Source organism: Lepisma saccharinum, chromosome 1 (genome assembly GCF_977018435.1).
Source record: "Lepisma saccharinum chromosome 1, izLepSacc3.1, whole genome shotgun sequence".
In the NCBI taxonomy this organism is placed as follows: domain Eukaryota; kingdom Metazoa; phylum Arthropoda; class Insecta; order Zygentoma; family Lepismatidae; genus Lepisma; species Lepisma saccharinum.
The window spans coordinates 199,022,952-199,037,651 of record NC_139229.1 but is presented as its reverse complement, the minus strand read 5'-3'; the positions used below and the strand labels follow the sequence as shown (position 1 = coordinate 199,037,651).

The 14,700-nt window shown below is 37.3% G+C and overlaps 1 protein-coding gene across 2 annotated transcripts in view; it reads right to left on the bottom strand.

Annotated features, from left to right (window-relative positions):
- LOC145978143 (E3 ubiquitin-protein ligase goliath-like) overlaps positions 1-14,700 on the bottom strand; it is a 266,512-nt gene that overhangs the window by 26,674 nt on the left and 225,138 nt on the right. The gene's annotated exons all lie outside the window — the stretch shown is intronic.

The window sequence follows — 14,700 nt, the reverse complement described above, 5'->3', positions numbered from 1 at the left end:
CTAGGTCTTTCTCGCTGGGGTAGCTGCCGATCACTGTTGCCAACTTTGTTCTTTTGGAGCCAGATCTGGCTCTTTTGTGCACTCATTTGACTGTGAACTGTGACACCCGCCCTCTGCCCCACCATGATGCCACCACTGGCTCCGGCCCATAAAGACAACCCTTTGCATGTGACGTGATATTCATATATAGGTTGCATCACCCACCCCCTCTTTCCTCCCCAGGTATTTTTATATATAGTGCTGTGGCTAAGGTGAAGATGACAATATTACTATCCGGGAATCCTTTATTTTCGATTTCATATGAACATCATTGGATTATTGAGATGGGTGATGCCGCCAAATCTAGGCGGTGAAAACTAACAATAAATTGCCATCACTTTAAGCCAACGGTAATAGCCCCTCTGACACCTAAAATTACCCTAGGAGGCACTTTATGCAGCCTTCGTTAATCTAGCTCCTTGAAAGTCATCTTTAGCTCTATTAATGGTGAAACGTAGCTCTTTTATGCACATCAGGTTTGGCAACACTGCCAGGATGACCGCATGAGGCAAGGAGAAATGCATTAGGCTTATGGGACAATTTTTTAAATTGGTTCTCTCTGGAATATCAAACATCCAATGACATAGGAAAGTACATGGATGGAAAAAGGATATGTTGAAATATGTCATAGTAGTAGGAAAAGTTGAAACTCCCATTCGATTAGCCATAACTTGAAGTTGAAGTCTATTTTCCATAAGGAATACATGGGATTCTGTAAATACTTATTAATCATATTTTTCAAACATCGTGTCTAGCTTACTAATCAACTTGAAAAACAGTTTCCACTTGCAACATCGAGAGAAATTCACTCTCTCTTGTATACTAAACCCTTTTTTAAATAGCAGTGCCCAATTCGACGATATTGAAATAAATGCACAGCTAGTGTGTAATTGTCCCTCCTCACCTTAAACACACTCAAAAAGCAGACCACATCATTCAAGTGAAACTTAACTCTAATACAACAGGTCACAAGCACAAAATTTCTACGACTGCAGATAATTCAGATTTAGCACGGAATAATCATACTGACAATCTACTAAATAAGCTGAGCCAAATGTGCTACATGATCAGAGCAAAAATAAATATTATAAATGAGGATATACTTATGATATATTATGCTTACAAACAGCAGCGGCAATTAGGGGGGTGAAGGGGGCACTTGCCCCCCCAACTTTCTGCTAATTATTTTTTTCCCCTGCACTATAACATCTTAATGCTAAGCCTTGTCTACCAATAGAAAGTAAATTTCCTTGCCCTCCCCCCAGTTCTGGCTACTACTTACGTACAATTAATAATACCCATTGCAATACTTACTTAGGGGCACACTTAAAAGATAAATTACATTTTTTTTAAATGCAATAAATGATAAAAATTATTGAATGTTTGCCTAGCTTTACATCCTGTAAACCACTATTTGCTAAACTAATAATCCTAACAGTCCCCTGCAATAGAGTAGAAAAACGCTAAATTTCTGCTCAACAAACAGAATTCATCACAACGGTCTGGTAATGTACAACAAATTTCCTCAGCAGTTAAACATTAATTTTATTCTATAGCTGAATATTTTGATGCATGTTTGTAAGGGGCTCCCATTAATTCATATATATGTTTGAATACATAAATATATTTGTGTGTGTCATAAACCAAGGCAACATAGCAACAAGAAGTCATTATGTAAAAATAAATGTATAATATCTACTACCATATATTGGGAGAAAATGTAGGTATATAAATATGTACTATAAAATTGATTCAGTAATTATATTGCCGTTTTGTATCATTTGTACAATTTTAAATATTAGAAAACTATACTACATCACCCATGAAGATGCTAAATTGATGTGCTATTAATGAAATTATGGATTACTGTAATCCCCAAGATGAACAAATAACTCAAATCAAATCACCCACAATGTAAACACCGAATATAAGACTTGCTCTATAGAAGGGGGTGGTGGGGGCCAGTGCCATACACTCAATTCCAAAAGTCATGGGATAGCTGCATGCAAATATTTACGTGGCGCTAGCATCACGTAACAGGTGTATAAATGTGCAGAGCGTTATCAGTGCTTGCAGTTGTAGTCTTGCGAGTCTTGTGATATGTCTTCTAATGCGATTATGGCTACATGGCGAGAAATATCAATGTTTGAATGTTGAATGATAGTTGGAGCTAGGTGCATGAAACATTCCATTTCTGAAGTTGTTTGGGCATTCAACATTCCTGGATCCATAGTGTCAAGGGTGTATATGGAGAGTACCTCCCACCATCGACAGTACAGTAACCAACCATGTCTGCATAATGACCATGACAGGCAACAACTGAGCAGAATTGTCTGTGCCAACAGACAAACAACACTGCGTGAAATCACATCAACAGTCAATGAGGGGCGTACGACAGATGTGCCTGTGTGAAGTCAGTTCAGCGAGATTTGGCGTTGATGGGATATGGCAGCAGAAGACCAACTAGATAAGAGTGCCTTTACTAACAGCATGCCATCAGAAGCAGCACATTGATTTTACCCTAGATTACTGGAAAAACGTTGCTCGGTCAGATAAGTCACAATTCCAGTTGGTACGAGCTGATTGTAGGGTTCGGATATGGCACAGACCCCCTGAAGCCATGAACACAAGTTGTCAACAAGACACTCTGCAAGCTAGTGGTGGCTCCATAATGGTGTGGGACATTTTGGCATGGCATAGTTTGGGTCCTCTGGTCAAATTGAACCAATCATTGACCAGGAATCGCTATGTTCAGCTGCTTGGTGACCATTTGCAGCCCTTCATGGACTTCATGCACCCTAACAACGAGGGATCTATTTTCAGGATGAAATGTGCCATGTTACAGGGCCACGATTGTTCATGATTTGTTTGAGTTGAGGAGTATTCTGGACAGTTCAAACGAATGAATTGGCCACCTAGCTCACCAGATATGAACCCCGTGGAACACATTTTGGCAGTGGCGTAGCAACATATCGCGAGGCCATGGGCGAGATAAGAATGCAAGGCCTCCATCAGTTCTTTAAATTTGAAATGTAAATGTGAATCGATGCAAAATCTTCAGGTGTACGTCAGCAATGTATCATAAATTATTTAAATTACGATAAAAAATTACTGACGAAAAAAATGATATTTAATAATTTCACTCACCCTAAAGATGTCTTTTTCTGTTTTCCAGGAGCTGAAATCTGAAACTGTAGGACAGGCCTGTACCCAGCAGAGGGGACATGCTCCCCTCGAACTATGAAATATTATGTGAAGATATAAAAACCTATGAACACAACATCAACGATTTTTCAGATTGTGCAAGAATTACAACGATAATTTTTACATTCTTTCGGGCCTCCTTATGCTTAGGGCCTACCTGTACATTACGCCCCTGCTTTGACGTATTCATTCAAATTATGTTTAACTAGAATTTAAAACCAGATAAAAACAGAATGTTTTAATTTATTGCCCACAAAAATTAGCCTTTTCCATATTTTTTTCACTTATATTTACTACATTCTTCATATCAACCCCATGGGATGAGAGGCCCCTATAGGCACGAGGCTCCGGGTAGTCGCCCACCCCTTGGAATGCCACTGCATTTGGGATATGATCGAAAGATTCATTCGCACACAAGATCCTGCAGCCTGAACCTGCAACAACCACAGAATTATGGGTGGCTATCAAGACAGCATGACTGAACATCTCTTCAGGGGACTTCCGACGACTGGTAGAGTCCATGCCATGTCGACTTGCTGCACTTCACTGGGCTTAAAGGGTCCCTCATATTAGGTAGGTGTTCCATGGCTTTTGGCACTTGAGTGTATGTTAACCTAGTACAATTTACATAAAGCATTACGTTTCACTTTCACCATGTTGAACTGTGCAAGCATTCTCTACCTATCTCCAAGACTCGAGCAAAGAGTTACATGCAATAATTTGCACTTGAAGTGTGTTTTTCTATGTAGATGTATATTTATACATCTTTATTTCAAATGCTTTGATGTAAGAATTAATATATGCGCAATGGTTGACAAAATGAAAACACCTTCAAAACATAAAAATAGAGAAAGTTTAAAAGAAAATAATACAAGAGGTTAAAGGTCAGCGCTCAGTACTTTGATCCAAATAGATTAACTACTTGAATGCCTGCCAAGTTCAAGGATTATTTGGTTGTGTACAATTGGCATGACACCAGAGATAAGGAAGAGACTTACATACTTAGCAGGCAACTGTTACTGATGGTAAAATTGTTTGTGCACGTGGGTACTTGGTTTATTTAGTCTCAAGCATCTCACCAAAAAGTAATACTGATACAATAAGTTTTGGGAAATTAAAATCAACAAGTGTTGGAAAATAAAACTGGTAAGAAAGAAGTTACAGGACAGGGTCAAGTGCTATGGAGATTTGTATACAGATCTTAAAATGTGTAATCTTAAGTCAAGACTTATGAGAGTGCGCAATGCATGGAACATATAAACATATTGTGAAACAAACTATAAATTGTCAATTAACACGAGAATAAATATGACAGCTACTCTAGATGTCTATAAAACAACAAAACTTGAATGTACATGGTGGGTAGCTAGCTACAATAATAAAAACCGAGGTCAGCCCTTCTAACGAGAGAGGGGGGGATAGGGAGGGGGGGAGAGAGAGAGAGAGAGAGAGAGAGAGAGAGAGAGAGAGAGAGAGAGAGAGAGAGAGAGAGAGAGAGAGAGAGAGAGAGAGAGAGAGAGAGAGAGAGAGAGAGAACATAGATTGGTCCAGCACAATGTATATGGAGTCTAAACTCTAGGGTAAAAAAAATGTTCCCTGCTTGATCCTTTGCTTTCATCAACTTACATAAGAAATTATGTTACATGTTGCTCATACTATACATTTCAAGACTTGATATCAAAATGTGATGAGAAAAAGATGGGGTGGCTGGGCAAGAGTACTCTGAGCCAGGACCAGACTCAGACTGCCAAAAAGACTGGCAATTTTCATCTATAGGATGCTCCCTCAAGTAATAAGATCGTTGTCTGCAAATTCTATGGAGCAAAAGCCGAATCAGAACACATTTTTTTTTTTTTTTACATATTAAAAGGTAAACATAAGAAATTCAACAGATTGTTCTTGACTACACACATAATAAAACAACAAATGTAAGGTTGTTGCATTCAAGTTGTGACGGTTGATATATTTTACATAAATATCATTCCGCCACAGTCACTCTCTTCTCCTAATATACGAGAGTGAGATACGTCACGTGCCGAAACAAGTCATGATCGTTACGTAATCTATAAAGTTACGCAGTTTTTCTCGACAGAGGCCGTTTGTTGCCTCGCCTCGTCAATCGCGCATGCGTAATCGAGACTTGTCGTTTGACCAGCGGTGGGAGCTGAGAGAACGAAGAGTCACAATACAGATCTCTTGCACGCGTTACTCAGGACAGACCAGGATCACTTCCCAGCCCGAGCGGAGAGACAGGTAAACTTAATATTTCGCGAAGAAGGTGCCCGACCTTTTACCTCTCCCTTTGTTGCGTATTTGGCATGGCTTTAAGCTAACGTTATACGTTTGAGCTGCCGTAAGGTCTAGTCATCAGGATCTTTGCCATGTTGCGTAACGGGGAAGGTGGAAGGTCAATATGGGGCTTTTGTCAAATTCATTTTTGTAGTTCGCGTACAAGACTGGTTTGATAACAGATTATTCCTTCTAATTTGATGAGCACTTAGTATTGAATTGGTTATTACGAAAGAAATCAAGTAGTATTAAATCTTTGAATTTTTTTGTCTCTCCACTCCGTAACCGGCTGGAATTATTGTGTATATTTTTTTGATAACCTGATCAGTGACTTGTTTCGGCAACCTTTCAAAATACTCATTCCACTATTGTTGGGACGTATTTCAACACTGGGTGTAGGTATTTATATTTAATTGTTTTAATATTTGATGAAGATTTGGGAAGGGATTAAAATGTGTGTATATACCAACTAAATTTTGGGGAGTGATCACTATTATTTATTGTAAGTTGTTTAAATGGGAACTATAGACAAGAAAGGGTAAAGTAAGGGATAAATGAACGTAAAAGAAGTACTTGGAGGTCCGCTTATTTCTAATTTGTAAATATTATAGACTCCGAGGATTTTCATTGAATTGTTACATTTTGCATAATTTAAAACATTGAATCTATTGTATTAAATCAAGTCACTGTTACCCTTTTTACAAAAACCAATCTGTTTATGAATAAAAGTTTGTTTAAACGGACTATAAATTTTGATCAATTCAAGAATAGATTAAGTGATTATTCTTTTGGAAAAGGAGTGGACGTAGGTTGATGCAGCGGATTAGAGAGAATTTATCTGGGTTGTTCACGGGCGTACGTAATTTTCTTGGGAGGGGGAACTAGACGATTCCCCCACTTCTCAAGAAGTTTACGTTAACCCAGATTGCATGCACTCGGCGATTTAAGTTGTTTTTGTGTTCTGGAGGATTTCAGAAACAAATCGATCCACGAGGTTCAGGGTTCTATACTGGCCCGGGCGAATTAACAATATCACTGTAACCGCTTCTATACATTGTACGTTTCAATATTGCATTTTGAGAATTTTTGCCTATCGGGTACCACTCTACATGCAAAATTGAAGCGTAACTAAATAAATAAATAGTATTCGCCACAAAAAGATGGTAGCAGGCATGGAGAACTTACATTGCGGAGTGTAATCTTTAGTAATCTTTAGTTGTTTTTTTTCAGCTCCTTTTGACAGACTTATAAAATTGATTGTTATTTGTAACCTTAATACGTCATGTCTCAGTTTAAGGGCTTTGTTCAATTAGATCCTACAACTACTCCCAAGCGGCCAGATTATGTTAAAATGCCCAAAGTACTTTTTACCCCACCCGCTCAAACAGGTGCGGATAAATCAGACACTGAGGACCCCAAAGAATCGGGATTCAAATCATCATTGTCAAATAAAGTAATGTTACGCAATTTGGATGCCGATATCGATGCACTGTCTTTATGTAACGGAGAAGATAGTAATAATTTATTCTTCTTCGTCTTATCAGTTCAGTTGATTGTTAGCGTAAATATGTACCCGGAATCACTAATTTTAACGAATGTCCTCAGAAAAACGGGGGGAAATCTTAAAATGTTGTGGCGTGAGGCTTTGGCTGCAAATGCATCGTGGTTTGCATTAAAATGTCAAATTTGGAAAACGTTAGTAACTTCTAATATTCTTACCCTCCTTATAACTTCTAATGTTTGTAGATTTCAAAAAACATCCGAAACGCTATATTCGTTTGCTTCAGCTATAGTTGACTGTGCTAATGCGTTAAATATTATATGGGAGGAGTCTGTTTTGATTCAGACCATTTTACAAAATCTCCACCCCACCACTCGTGGATTTTTGTTGTTTAAACCAACACCAACTACCCTTTCGGAATTACTTGCATTAGCTCAGGAAATTTCCCCATTGGAGCGGAATTTTTTACGCGCTCCTGTAAATGATGAAAGGATGGATTATGAGAATCATAGGTTGATGGCGACAACTTCAAATCAGGTCACAGGCAATATACCTACTTCTAGTGGTTCTAGACTTAATAAACAATGTTATAGATGTTCAAAATGGGGCCATGTTAAGGCTAACTGCCGTGTTAAATTACCGGCCAATGTACGGTCCGGAGGCAGATTTAATCAGAGCATTAATAATGATCGTAGACACTTTGATTATAATGTAAACAACTAATAACTTTATGCATTAGACGTATAATGTCACCTTCAGGTAGCAATTCACATGTGTATATGTTAATCATATGGTATTCTTCTTCTTCTTTCCTATAATTCTTGTTTTTCCTTCTTTTCTCTTCTTATTAGTAATTTTTGGTTTGTATATATTTTCATATTATCGTTTCGCGGAGAATTGTATCATGATGACCTACTACACCTATTGAGCATATCGACATCTTCAGACAAGTGCCCTGCTATCAGATTCTGCCTTTTTGCCTGCAGTCATACGTCACCGTCGTCTATCTGGAGATCTTCGCTCATCAACTGCACTAGACAAAAATGGATTTAAATTTTCTTCTACATAGATCGTCACCTCTGCATATCTTTGACCCCTGATGGATAAGGATTCTAGTACGGATACTTGGGATTAGTACCGATTGACTCTGGTGTTCCTCAGGTATGTTTTGCAGATAGTGTTTTACGACGAAGAAGAAATTACGATACGTAATGTGCGCATTGTGACCAAAATTTAAGAAAATATGCCGCATCGTGACCTTAGTGTACTGCCTAAAAAGCTTCTAGTGATGATACTTCCATTGATGAACATGTATTGAAGTATGTCATTTGTTATAAAAAGAAATTACATTGTTCAAGAAGATGGAATAGTTTAAGGATTCCTTGGAATTGAATTATATACGCGTCTTGCCTTGTAAATGTATGAACTGTGTTGGATGTTCCCGATTACAGGATTAAACATCCCCTTTTCTTATATGGAAATTTTCGTCGAGTTTTTCTCTTCTTTGTGTACCTTGTGCAGGAAGCATAGGGATTCTTAGAAGATGATTGTAATTATACATGAACATTTATTAGGATTTCTGTCACCAGGAACTCTATTGTGTGACCTCATATGATATGTTGGGTAAAATTTGTTTCAACACCATGGAATTAATGGGATTTTAGAAACTTGAAATATATATTCGTAGTGCAGAAACTTTGTTAAAAGCAGGACACCTTCTTTAAATTTTTTCAGTGATATAATGAAATTGTGTGGTGTTATATAGGTGTTCCTCATTGAAATATATAAGTGGTATATATATATATAGGTATAGATATTGGCTTATATTGCCTCTTATTATTGCCAGTCTGTCATCATCAGAGTATTATAATATCTTCATTGTCATTTATATCTTGGGCTACCTTCTCCCAATATTTATTCAGATCAACTATATGATCTTATTTTAATTTTGTCTTATATATTTTTAGATATATTTATTAAAATGTGTTATTTGCTATATTTGCTATATTTGCGGAGTGGATCTCCTCTAATGCATTGTTGACTGCTTGCCACAAGGATGTGTATATTTCTATATTATTAGTGGCTTATATTTAATCATGATTTGCATCTCATTTATATATATATAATTAATTCAATTTTTATGGGTATCAAATTTTTTGGGTTTTGTAGTTCATTAATGGGAGAAATGGAAAAAAAAATATGCAAAAAATCGAACAAAAAAACAAAAAACAAAAAGAATATATACACATATCTAAAAATTTATTTGCTGCAATTTCAAGAATATGTATTTAGTGATTTTAGGGCGGTAATTTTATGGTTGTCTGTTGTTACATTTATGCCTGTGTGACCTGGATTTTTCGGAGCAGAGGGAGGTTGTGACGGTTGATATATTTTACATAAATATCATTCCGCCACAGTCACTCTCTTCTCCTAATATACGAGAGTGAGATACGTCACGTGCCGAAACAAGTCATGATCGTTACGTAATCTATAAAGTTACGCAGTTTTTCTCGACAGAGGCCGTTTGTTGCCTCGCCTCGTCAATCGCGCATGCGTAATCGAGACTTGTCGTTTGACCAGCGGTGGGAGCTGAGAGAACGAAGAGTCACAATACAGATCTCTTGCACGCGTTACTCAGGACAGACCAGGATCACTTCCCAGCCCGAGCGGAGAGACAGGTAAACTTAATATTTCGCGAAGAAGGTGCCCGACCTTTTACCTCTCCCTTTGTTGCGTATTTGGCATGGCTTTAAGCTAACGTTATACGTTTGAGCTGCCGTAAGGTCTAGTCATCAGGATCTTTGCCATGTTGCGTAACGGGGAAGGTGGAAGGTCAATATGGGGCTTTTGTCAAATTCATTTTTGTAGTTCGCGTACAAGACTGGTTTGATAACAGATTATTCCTTCTAATTTGATGAGCACTTAGTATTGAATTGGTTATTACGAAAGAAATCAAGTAGTATTAAATCTTTGAATTTTTTTGTCTCTCCACTCCGTAACCGGCTGGAATTATTGTGTATATTTTTTTGATAACCTGATCAGTGACTTGTTTCGGCAACCTTTCAAAATACTCATTCCACTATTGTTGGGACGTATTTCAACACTGGGTGTAGGTATTTATATTTAATTGTTTTAATATTTGAAGAAGATTTGGGAAGGGATTAAAATGTGTGTATATACCAACTAAATTTTGGGGAGTGATCACTATTATTTATTGTAAGTTGTTTAAATGGGAACTATAGACAAGAAAGGGTAAAGTAAGGGATAAATGAACGTAAAAGAAGTACTTGGAGGTCCGCTTATTTCTAATTTGTAAATATTATAGACTCCGAGGATTTTCATTGAATTGTTACATTTTGCATAATTTAAAACATTGAATCTATTGTATTAAATCAAGTCACTGTTACCCTTTTTACAAAAACCAATCTGTTTATGAATAAAAGTTTGTTTAAACGGACTATAAATTTTGATCAATTCAAGAATAGATTAAGTGATTATTCTTTTGGAAAAGGAGTGGACGTAGGTTGATGCAGCGGATTAGAGAGAATTTATCTGGGTTGTTCACGGGCGTACGTAATTTTCTTGGGAGGGGGAACTAGACGATTCCCCCACTTCTCAAGAAGTTTACGTTAACCCAGATTGCATGCACTCGGCGATTTAAGTTGTTTTTGTGTTCTGGAGGATTTCAGAAACAAATCGATCCACGAGGTTCAGGGTTCTATACTGGCCCGGGCGAATTAACAATATCACTGTAACCGCTTCTATACATTGTACGTTTCAATATTGCATTTTGAGAATTTTTGCCTATCGGGTACCACTCTACATGCAAAATTGAAGCGTAACTAAATAAATAAATAGTATTCGCCACAAAGTTTAAACACTCAGCAATTTAATCCATAATAAAGAATGTGAAATATATTTTAAATTCTGAAAACCATTAGAAAAATACACAATGTCAAACAACGTTAACACAGCACTGAAAGAAAGGGCAGCAACTCAACCTGAACTGGCTTATGGAGATAGCTGCCCAGTAGGTGCGAGCTGCATTTGTGTTTTGATTATTAAGCCTCAGAAGTCATTGGTGTCACCTGAACATAAACAAAGTCACCAAAGTTTCTTCATCCCCTGCTATATTCACTCATATGTGACTGATGGTGAGCAGTAGGAATAAAAAGACTCCTAATGTGTGTTTTCAGAAGAGTGCTGGGAGAGTACACAGAGATTTTACCAGATGCTCTGTTGGGCCAAGGTATCATACTTGGCAGCCATTGCCACCAAAATAAAATTATCTGACAATGCTAAACCCTATACTCCTCAAATGCACAAACATCATTCATTGCCGCAGCAACAAAATTTTCCATCTTCCTCTATTCTGGGCAAGATGAATCCACTCTTGACCACCCTTACCAATATACTTCATATCCATTTTAATATTATCATTCTGTCTTCATCTTGGCCTTTCTGCAGGTCTTACCATCAGGTTCAATAAGGACCCCTGTAAACATTTTCATTCGTTCCCATGTGTGCTATGTGGCCTACCCAATGACTCTTCTTGACTGAATTATTCCAGGGCTGTAGTAGAGGGTATACGTCATATACCTTCTGGTTAACGTTACTCATTAGCGCATACCTTCTGTTAAAATACATATATGTTCTACTTTTGTTGTTTATATTTACTTATATAATTTAGCCATTACACAGGTGGCCGCGGTGGCTCAGTCGGTAACGCATCTTACTACCATGCTCAAGGTCCCGGGTTCGATCCCCGGTCGGTTCAAATCTTGGGAACTTTTCTAATGTTGGAAGCGGCCCCGGCACCCACCCAGCATCGAATAACATGGGTACCTGGGGGAAACCCTGGGGGGTAAAGGCAGTCAGGGGCATGATGCTGATCACATCACCCCTACTCATGACCGGATCAAGAAAGTGTGGGGCGTTACCCCCACACCCCCAATACGCCTTCAAGGTGCTAAGCACAGGGGACCACTTTACCTTTTTTTTTAATTTAGCCATTACTCCGTGAGCTTATTACGGTGAAATATTTCTGTGTATACCCTGTGAAAATTTTAGGACTACAGCACTGAATTATTCTAATGATAACAGATGATGAATAGATAACTTTTCTACTTTAGGTCGAAATATTTTTAAGATTTTATTTTCAAAGACTCTTAGTGTAAAGAACTACTAATCAACAATTCTCTCCCACTTCCTTATATTTTTGTTTCATCATGCAAACCAAATATTAAAAAGGAAAAGAATTATGCATAATCTCCCTTGGTAATACTATAACAGAGCCTACTTTTTTTTCCAACCTGTTTACACTGGCGACTACAAATTATTAGCACAGGATGCAAAGATGGTGGGTGAACAGTCTACAATGTTTACTCACATGAGAATGCAAGTGCTGGTAGACAAAGAAGGATCACACAGAGACACCACTGTTTCGAACCTGGTCCTTATTAGAACAAAGCAAAATTTTAGTGTACTACATATTTTCATATTTTATATTTCATATTTTAAATGTATGCAGGACATGCCTACGTTTTTGTTTGGGAAGGGGATTTGCAAAATAAAAAAGGGGGAAGACTATAAAAATTCAGTATCGCTCATTTTTTAAAATAATATCAAAATGAATTATGATGTTTTTGTTTATTTAAAACGGTGGTTTTCTTTCTCTGTGTGTGTACACACACATTTTTGTGCATTTCGTTTCTTCCTCTTTATGTTGCACTTTCATATTGCACATTTTCACTTTTACTGTTTTTTCACAAAGAACACTTTTGTGAATAAATCTTATAATGAACACATTTTCATTCTTACGTTTATAGCAAATTATCAATAATTACAAAGAATGTCATATAACAGACTACGGTGTCCTGTTTTGTTCTTTTTTAACAGGAGTGGGCAATCTCACAGTAAACCATTTCTTTCAATTCCACAAAAATGACGATAAATCGTAAATCACAACTTTCAAGGTAGGCAGTAATTTAAAAAAGCAAATTATTCCAGATTTACAGTATTTAAATTAATAAATTGTTATCCAGAACAATACAATGTGGCCAAAGAAAACCAAACAAATGCAATTTTAAATTTATGTAGATCTGCAGTCGGTCAAAGTCCACGGCAAGATACAAATGTGTACTATAATTCATACACTATTCTCTCTCAATTATATGACCTAAAAATTTACACGCAACGCAAGCAGCTCCAATAAAAAATAAATTTACTGTACAAGTAAAGTTGCTGTGGAATTATTAAAACTCGCGCTGAAATTCATACAATCTTTACCTTTTATTAAAATACAACATTGTAAGATATTTACGTCACAGTTAAACAAAATGCCTATTCTTTGAAAGAGTATTTTAATTTTTAAAAAAATCCACTGAGGATAGCCTGCATATTGGTTCTGCACAAGGATTGAATTATCTTCAGGAATTGAATGATAGCCCAAGAATGTAGATCAAGGAAGAAAAAAAAGATAAAAATATTCATGAACGAAGGAAAAAAAGAATCATGTTTAGTAATAAGGATAAAAAGAAGACCGGACTGATGAACTGTTCGCGGAAGTTCATGAGTAAATATTCAACAAAGGTTGATTTAATTTAAATAGTGGTTATCATGGGCGTCGCCAGAAGTTTTTGTAAAGGCGGTCACCAGTGGCGACGGCAGTTGCCCCCCACTTTTCGCCACTTTTGCCACCCGCACTATGCTAAACCTTATTTGCAAAGGGAAATATACTATCTACTGTATCGGTAGGTATCTGTGAAGAGTATCGGTATTTTTAGGTACAAAGTACTATCGGCTCAGCTCTAGTTATGATCATTAAACATTAATGACTTATTAACTAATAAAAATAAATCAATTTAATTCCAAATGTATTATTATTATTACATCCTTGGGGATACTTTTTTGCTTCTACTCGATCCACCAGATGAGTGTGAACATCCAGTACATTCCATTTTTTTCACATTTAATATACGTACATTCTGTAGTTAGGGATAGCCCTTATAGGGCAAGGGGGTAATGCTCCTGGGCTCCACCTCCTACTGAGTTTGAGGGCCCCTATGAAGTAACAGGTGTAGATAATGTGGTAAATTCATTTCAGATCTTATTTCAATACGAAAAGGCTTGAGCCCCCCTTGAAAATATTCAGTGTGAAGTTACATTTTAAATATCACGTATACAACTAATATTAGAGGTAAAAGGTCATTAATTACCAAGTTTGATGTTTATTGTGTAGTAATAAGACATCGAACGGTTGAGCACCTGAATCTATCTACTGGATTCGTAACTGTAGACAATTGACGTTTACGATACACTGCGTAGCTCTAAAGGTATGAGATTAGGGATATTTTCCTATCGATTGCTATCCTCGGAGCAGGTAAGTAAATTCTACTTTTCGGAGGGGACCCACATGACAGGTTACCTGGGACCCTCTGGCTGAGACAATACGCCACTGCTTATTATCGCAGACGTCGTCATATGATGTTACTGGGAACCAGATTTCGGTTTCCTTTCGTAAATATTTTTTTTTTTATATATGTATAAGCGACACTATCTGTGGAATTTCTGCGATTATATAAAATTTCAGGAGTACATTGCGGGGCCCATGCACCTCGGGCCCCTCCGCATTGCAGGGGTTGCGGGGGCGGCCGCTACGTCACTGG